General features: G+C 47.7%; 1 pseudogene; it reads right to left on the reverse strand.

Moving 5' to 3' along the window:
- Positions 1-633: 633 nt before the first annotated feature.
- Positions 634-5,873, reverse strand: LOC125130850 (keratin, type II cytoskeletal 6A-like; annotated as a pseudogene).
- Between the last annotated feature and the right edge of the window lie 2,516 nt (positions 5,874-8,389).

Raw genomic sequence — 8,389 nt, forward strand, 5'->3', positions numbered from 1 at the left:
AAAATCAGCACGTGCATTTTGTGCTTGAGTCTTTGGATCCTGAATTAGGCCAGTGTATCCAACTTTTCCCTATTGAAAAAATTATTGGGATTCACATCCATGAACGGCAACATCCGCAATTTGTACTGTTTTCTCAGAAAACAATTCCAGAAGCATAATTTCAGCTCAGGAGTATGTGCATTTTAAATTACTCCCGATGTGTGCTATAAGGCAAGTTTCTTGGTCATGAGGCAATTTTAATTATAAATCACATATCTTATTCCAGAGTCAATGCGCTTCCAATCTAATTAAAATGTAATGTGATTTCCTGGGGATTATGGGTGACCTCTCAGCAGGAGGAAGTAGAGCCTTAAAGCCCAAGTCAGAGAGACTAGCTCAGGACATGGTTGCAGGCAATAAAAAGGGAGACTTTACAACGATGATGGACCAGAAACTCTCCCACAACACTTGCCAAACGGATCTGGGAGGAATCATGACCATCACGATGCCAAACAATCATTTGGTGAAATTTCTAAAGGTGGGGGAGTGAAGCACACAAGATAAGGAGTATCCTTCATTCATGAAAAGGCGTTTCTCAGATGAAACCTCAAGAAACAATTGGTGACAGGGGGAAAACAATAGGAAACCATGCACTGTATTATAAATCTGCTTTATTTAGCAATTACAAGTGAGCAAAGAACAGAGGAAGCATCACAGGGATCCAACACCTTGTATAGCATAGAACTTGTCACTCATGCTTTAACATTGAAAGCTGTACGATGGGAATCCTGGACAACTGGAGAGCAAGGGGAACTGCACTGTTCTGAATCAGGATCCAGGTAATGACCTTCCAGTGTTGAGCAATGAAAGCTCAGATTGAGCAAGGGAGATGCAGGCCCTCAGGAACTTCAGTTCTAACTCAAGAAGTCAGGGAAGTTGGGATCAAGAGAGAGAAAGAAAATGGAGGAGATGGCAGTTCAGATGAGAGAGGCCTAGACATTGTGGGACCAAAGCACATGGCAGGACTTCAGTGCCTGTAGCCCTTCCTGCTGGAAGAGGAGGAGGAGGTGGTGGTGTATTTGATGGTGGAACTGCTGGCCCCCAGAGGAGCTGAGGCCACCGCCTATGGCTCTGCCACTGCCAGAACTGAAGCCACCTCCAAGGCAGTGACCACTGCTGTAGGCATAGCCACTGCCTCCACCCAGGCCCAAGCCACTGCCGACACCGCAGCACCGCCATAGCCGCTGGAGACGGTGGACTGCACCACAGCTGTGGAGGGAAGGGACAAGATCAGCACAAGACACGCTGACCCACTCTGCCAGACTGAGTCCCGTCAGAAGAGCACCAGGACAAGGGAGGGGGCACGCAAAGCTACTTACAGATGTTGACTTGTCCAACGCCTTCCCCATTCAGCCTAGGAGAGAGGAGACAGGGCCATCATGGGACCTGAGAGTCACAGCTAGACTGCTGTGCAGACCCCTTTGTGAGGAGAGTCCATGGGGAATGCTCTTCCTAAGTGGTTTTCTGAGGGTAGCATCATGGCCAAGACTAGACGGCCTTCGGCTTGAGGTTGTGACTGGACCTCTTGGAGATGGCCCCAGATGTTTGAGGGGGTTGTGTGAGTTACCCACCTGCACTCCTCGCCTTCCAGCAGCTTCACTGTAGGTGGCAATCTCCACGTCCAGGGCCAGCTTGGCGTTCATGAGCTCCTGGTACTCCTTCAGCAGCCTGGCCATGTCCTGCTTGGCCTTAAGCAGGGCAATCCTCCAGCTCGGCAGCTTGTTCCTGGCATTCCTGAGGGCCATCTCCCCACGCTGCTCGGCATCAGCGATGGCAGACTGCAGGCTGGCGCACTAGAGGACAAGATAAGCAGAGGGAACTAGCACCCTGATCTCCAGAAGCAGACTAACCACTGGTACCTCCTTCCCACTTCGGAAGAGTTCTGGAGCGAGGACCCTTTGGTCGAGTCTTTGTCGGTTCTGCAAGCCTTAACTAGCCTAGGAGAGACTAGAGAAAACCTATGCCCTTCTGTGTGGAGCATCGTAGCGAGGATGGGCTGGTGACTGCTGGAAGATAGCACAGCAGATACAAGATCAGGGGACATGGGACGGAATAGATCCACTGGATTGTTTGGAATGTTGACAGCGGATGCTCATTCTCTTAGGCGATGCCACAAACATTCTCTGGGAGGTGATGATTTGACATTAAACTGTGGAGACCTTGCTTCCCTTCCAACTCATATTTTTGGACAGTGCTTATTTTGATCCTTGTCTTTCCGAGACTTTCTTTTTCACGTTCATTCGGAGTGATTTTTCAGCAGTCTCCTCACTCTTTCTGGCTGGTTCTTTTCTCTACCGGCTTGTTTCTTACATGGGTTCTCTTTTCAGTGCCTCTAGACTATATCTTTGTACCACGGCCCGTCAGGATTGGGCCCGTCCTGAGTTTACTACATGCCCCTTGGCTGAAGTCCTTAGGAACTCACTGAGGGGGTAACTGTGTGCCTTCCTCTCCCTGCTGGCCCCTCAGTGCAAGAAATTTCCCAAATGTGGCTGATGAATGCCTGCTGGTCTAAGAAAAACAATGGTTTAAGCTCCATGGTCCCCACCATACCTGCTTCTTGACGTGGTCGATCTCAGACCGCAGCCTCTGGATCATGCGGTTGATCTCGGAGATCTCCTGCTTGGTGTTGCGCAGGTCATCTCCGTGCCTGCCCGCTGTGACCCGCAGCTCCTCATACTATAAGCCAGAGGGAGAGAGGGTGCTTTACGTGGGCTTCACGTGGCAATGGTGGCTGTCACGCATTTAACAAATTAATGCTCCTAGCTTTCCCACGAGACGTTTTAGGAAAAGGGACACCGCAAGATCATTGCTCTTCTACACCCACGGCAGACCATCCCTGCTAGGACCACTGACTGCCTAGTTCACTCCAGGGTCAAGAGTGTTCTGCGTGGTTTCTGAGAACCAGCATCAGGGTGAAGGCGACACAAAGATCTTATCTACAGTAGCTTTTGTCTTGCCTTTGGGTTCTTTGGTTTCCTCGACTTGGACCTAACTGCTGCAAAGATCTACTCTGTTAGGGCAGGGGGCACATCGCTGTGAGAGGACCCCAGCTTCCTAGAAGGAGATTTCCCCAGGGAAGTCTGTAGCCATGGTGGCCTTCAAGGACGAGGCCCAGGGAGGCTTCATGAGCTGCCCCCGCACCACCCACCTTGGACTGGTACCAGGACTCAGCCTCAGCCCGGCTCCTCTGAGCAATGTCCTCATATTGGGCTTTGACTTCAGCGATGATGCTGTCCAGGTCCAGGTTGCGGTTGTTGTCCATGGAGAGGACCACAGACGTGTCTGAGATGTGGGTTTGCATCTGAGCCAGTTCCTGCAGAACGCGACATCCTTAGGTTGTCTTTGCCTGTGACATTTACAGACGTACCCGAGCCCAAGCTTTCCAGCCCTCTCAGAGTCTCGTCAGAGTGACTCGAGCAAGGTGAGGGGAGATGCTTACTGCGTCATAGAAGGCTCTTAGGAAGTTGATCTCATCTGTGAGCGAGTCGACCTTGGCTTGTAGTTCAACCTTATTCATGTAGGCAGTATCCACATTCTGAGAAAGAAGACAAAAACTGACAGTCAGATGAACCCTCCTTCCCAGTCTAGCCACCTTTTGGTCTCCCTGCTTATTCTTCCCTTGGCTGCGGGCAGGGACCCAGAGTGCTCTCTTTCTGCAAAGAAGCATGAACCCCCGACCTTACTCAGCTCACCTTCTTCAGATTCACAAATTCATTCTCGGCTGCTGTGCGCTTGTTGATCTCCTCTTCATACCTGGAATTAGAAAGGACGAGATGTACTTGAGCCAGTGGTGAAGCGGATACACAACGGACACCCTGGGACCCCAGTCTCCCCGAGTGGGATACCCAGATGGAACTTTCCTGCCAGCAAGCCTAAGAGATGAGCTCTGTGTTCCCGAAATTGGTTATTTCTTTACGCTCCCCACCCACCTGGCTGGCCCTGTTGTTCTTTTGGGTCTGGGTATAGGCAGTGATTTTGGTTTCATTTCCATGGCCATATTTGCCTGGGAATCATGCCCTCATGTGGACCTGGTCATCCAAGAGACTTGAAGTGTGGGCTTCAGGAAACTGAGCCCCCTTCTCTCCTGTCACTCACTTCCTCTTGAAGTCCTCCACCAGGTCCTGCATCCCCCTGAGCTCTGAGTCCAGGCGGCCTCTCTCCCCCAGGATGCTGTCCAGCTGTCTCCTGAGCTCGCTGATGTACTGCTCGAACAAAGGCTCCAGGTTCTGCCTGACAGTCTTGATGCCCTGCTCCTGCAGCAGGGTCCACTTGGTGTCCAGCACCTTGTTCTGCTGCTCCAGGAATCGGACCTGGAGGAAGAGCAGATGGTTATTTGCCAGACGAAAGACGGAAGAGAGAGATGTGAGTTGACTGGTCCCCAAGCAGACCTGGGTGGTCTCCATGAGGCTGGGCTACTCCAGAGCATGTACAGAGACTCAGGCCGCCAGTTGTGTTTTCCTTGACAGCACATAGCTATCACTGGCTAGGTTCTTCCTTGAAGTTTTAAGGTACCTTCCTCTAAGGTATGGAGGCTGTCACTGTCTTTCAAAGTTTCATTATTCCTCTTCATAAGCACAGTCACAGACTAGTTTACAGTAGTGTTTCCTTTGGTGTATTGCACAGTTTCTTGGAAATTATACCCTCCATTAAAGTGTCCCCAAATATGTAGAAAACTAACGATTAAGTTTGAATCCTATTAATAACTGAATTCCAGTTTCTTTCCCATTCAGTGCATGAGTCCCTCTGAAAAACCAATTCCCTTAATAGTCAAACCTCTGGTTCTGCAGATTGCGTATTTCTATGGATATGTACTTCGTTCTGAGTCTTTTTTCCCCCTAGAATGTCCTTTTCTCTTTTATTTTCGTTCCTCTTGTTTCCCCCCTCTGTAGGGCTCTTAGAGCAGTTTCCACTGTAATTCTGTTTTTTTAATTTGTGAGACCCTTCAGAAGGTCAGGCTAACCCGTTCCTTGCCCTCCTTCCCTTTCCTTTGCTTCAGCGTTATCAAGAGATGAGAATTCTTTCCAGGCAGAAATGAGAGACCTTCAAGGGATCGGCGGTTCTGAACGATTCCCATCCCCTCCTGCCTCCTGTCCACCACAGAGCCTGTCCTGCATCCCAGTGGAGAGCTGGCCTGAGTCCCCTCCTCCCCCTGTCCTGAGTCTCTCCCTGGTAGGACTCATGGGCTGGTTCTTTAGTTTGGGGGCTGAAATCCCAGTGGAGGGCAGGTGCTCCAGGCTCACCTTGTCGATGAAGGAGGCGAACTTGTTGTTGAGGGTCTTGATCTGCTCCCGCTCCTCGGTCCTTACCCGCTGGATGGTGGGGTCGATTTGCAGGTTCAGAGGGGGTGAGGAGGTTCTGGTTGATGGTGACCTCTTGGATGCCTCCGGGGGGGCACACAGGGAAGCCAGAGCCCCCATAGCCCCCAACAAAGCCAGCTCCACCACCGAGCCCAAAGCCACCACTACCAGCACCAAAACCAAATCCACTCCTGGCTCCACCTCCAAAGCCAAAGCCAGCCCCAACTCCGCCGCCATATCCACCACCGATGGAGATCCTCTTGGAGCCCCCCAGGCTATAGAGGCTGCGGCTGCCAAAACCAGCTCCTCCACACACTCCAGACAGGCCACCACTGCCCCTGGAGCGGGACACGGAGACAGTGCTGAAGCCAGAGCGGCAGACCCCGGGCACTCTGGCTGAGCTGGCACTGAAGCCCCGGCGGCCGCTGCTTTGGCTCCTCACGATGGATTTGCAAGACATGGTTCCTGAGGATGAGAAGGCTGAAGAAAGGCGTGAGAGGTGGAGGGTAGAGCTGAGGGGAGCAGATCTGTGAGAGGAGCTTCCCAGCAGCAGCTTATATATGGAGAAGAGGGGCTGGGCTCAGTCCTGGAAGGTGAGCTTGCAGGTTTGGGAAGGGCTGGGCTTTGCAAACAGTGAGATCACATCTGGGTTATTAGAAATGTTATGAAATATGAGGATTGCATTTTTGGTTTCCTTTAGTCAGGGAGAATTTCTCCTGCCTTCCAGCTTTGACTTGATTTCAGTACAATAAGACTATTCTCAACTCTCTGAGCTGGGAGTTAGTCACTGTCTTACAGAAAGATTTATATGTTATGCACGTGTGTGAAATGTACTGAGGCTCCTCTCCACCTGCTGTTTCTCACAGTGAAGACACTGCAGATCAAACTAATTCATTGCTTATCCCGTGAGTATAATTATTAGTGTCTTTCATTGTTTCTAGAAGTTAGAGTTTTTGCTTTCTTTAATAGCTTCACATGGGTAGATCAGTAAATTGACAATATAATGGGCCTCTCCACCTATCACTGGGTTTTATAAAAAGTACCTCACGGTCAGCCTCATATCATCTATACTTCCACCCAATTCCTTATCATTCCTGAAGTACTTGAAAGAAAATCCCAGAGATCATGTCATTTCTTTGGGATATAATTCAATGTTTATATGTAAATGAGTTGACCCTTTAAAATATATAACCAAATACCATTTATATATCCTTAATATTTATATATATTCACTGGACATCAAGAAGTGTCTATTCAATATTGAAAACCTGTGTGTTATTCATATTTTATATTTTCATTGTCTAAATCAGGATTCTAATAAGTTTCATACGTATCATGTGGTAATATGTCCTTAAACAATATGTCTTTAAAATCATTTAAATCATTAAATCCCCCTTCTCTTCTTCTTCTTCTGCCTTTTTTTTTTTTTTTTTTTTTTTTTTTTGCGCTTTTCAGGGCCACACTTGTGGCATATGGAGGTTCCCAGGCTAGGGGTCCAATCAGAGCCACAGTTGCTGGCCTACACCATAGCCACAGCAATGCCAGATCCGAGGCACATCTGCGACCTGCACCACAGCTCACAGCAAGGCCAGATCCTTAACCCACTGAGCAAGGCCAGGGATTGAACCTACAACCTCATAGTTCCTACTCAAATTAGTTTCCACTGCACCATAACAAGAACTCCCCCCTCCTCTTCTTGACTTGCAATTTATTTGTGAAAGGAACCAGGCTCTTGGTCCTGTGCAGTTGTCCATTCTTGGAGTTTTCCAATTGCATAGTCACTTTGTCTTATTTAACATGATCTCCTCTGCTTCGTGTATCCTGTAAACTGACAGATAAAACTAAAATCTTAATGAGCTCTCTATTTAAACATACCAGATGTAGAGGTAGTAGAATGCCTATTTATATATTGATTATTGTTATTTACGTACTTGTATATTTTAAAATTAAGTAAATGATGCATGTTTACATATTTAAAGGAAAAAAATATGCTCAAGGCCGTTGTCTAGCCAGGCAGTCCTGTGTGGGAAGACAGGCCGTGTTCCACTTCCCTGTGTATCCTTGGAGGAACTTCCCTTAGTTACTTCTCTGTATCCTTCCTGGGTCACATGAGATGCACGTGATCATGTATGTGTTTTGTATGTGTGTGTGTATTTGTCTCCTAGCTCTGTGTTTTCCCTTGGTTCTCATGTAATATGATTGCTATCTCATAATTATTGATCTGCCTTTACCTGTGATCCATTATTGTTCATTGGCAATGCTTTGTGCTGCTCTCAGCTTGGTCTTCATTTCTATTGTGGCTTTATTTATTCATTCATTTATTTATTCACTTGTTTATCATTGCCTTCCTGTCTTTTCTTTCTTTCTCTCTCTTTCTCTCTCTCTCTCTCTCTTCTTTCTTTCTTTCTTTCTTTCTTTCTTTCTTTCTTTCTTTCTTTCTTTCTTTCTTTCTTCCTTCCTTCCTTCCTTCCTTCCTTCCTTCCTTCCTTCCTTCCTTCTTTCTCTCTCTCTCTCTCTCTCTCTTTCTTTCTCTTTTCTTTTTAGGGAAAGAAAAACCACCTGCAGCATATCAAAATTCCCATGCTAGGGTTCAAATTGGCCAACAGCTGCCAGCCTAGGTCACAGCCACAGCCACAGAAACAGGGGGCCTGCAACCGTGACCTACGCTGCAACCTATGGCAACGCCAGATCTTTAACCCACTCAGTGAGGCCGGGGTTTGAACCCACACTCTCATGGACATGGACACTATGTCGGGTTCTTAAGCCAAACCACAGCGGGAGCGCCTTCTTTTCTAAGCTCTACCAGCTAATATTTTTCTTTTATTGTCTCATTATACTGCCTCTTTGTTCTCTTATTTTATCATGGTATTTATTTTACTGCCTTTGGGGTAATATTTTATTGTGACTTTTTTCTATTGAGGATTTTCTGTATTTGCTTGTTTTTCCTTTTCTTTGCATTTTTTAAAGGATAGCACTGGGAACTATATCTAGTCACTTATGATGGAGGGTCATATGAGAAAAAGAATGTATATATGTTGTGTGACTGGATCACT

This window comes from Phacochoerus africanus, chromosome 7 (genome assembly GCF_016906955.1).
Source record: "Phacochoerus africanus isolate WHEZ1 chromosome 7, ROS_Pafr_v1, whole genome shotgun sequence".
Lineage (NCBI taxonomy): Eukaryota > Metazoa > Chordata > Mammalia > Artiodactyla > Suidae > Phacochoerus > Phacochoerus africanus.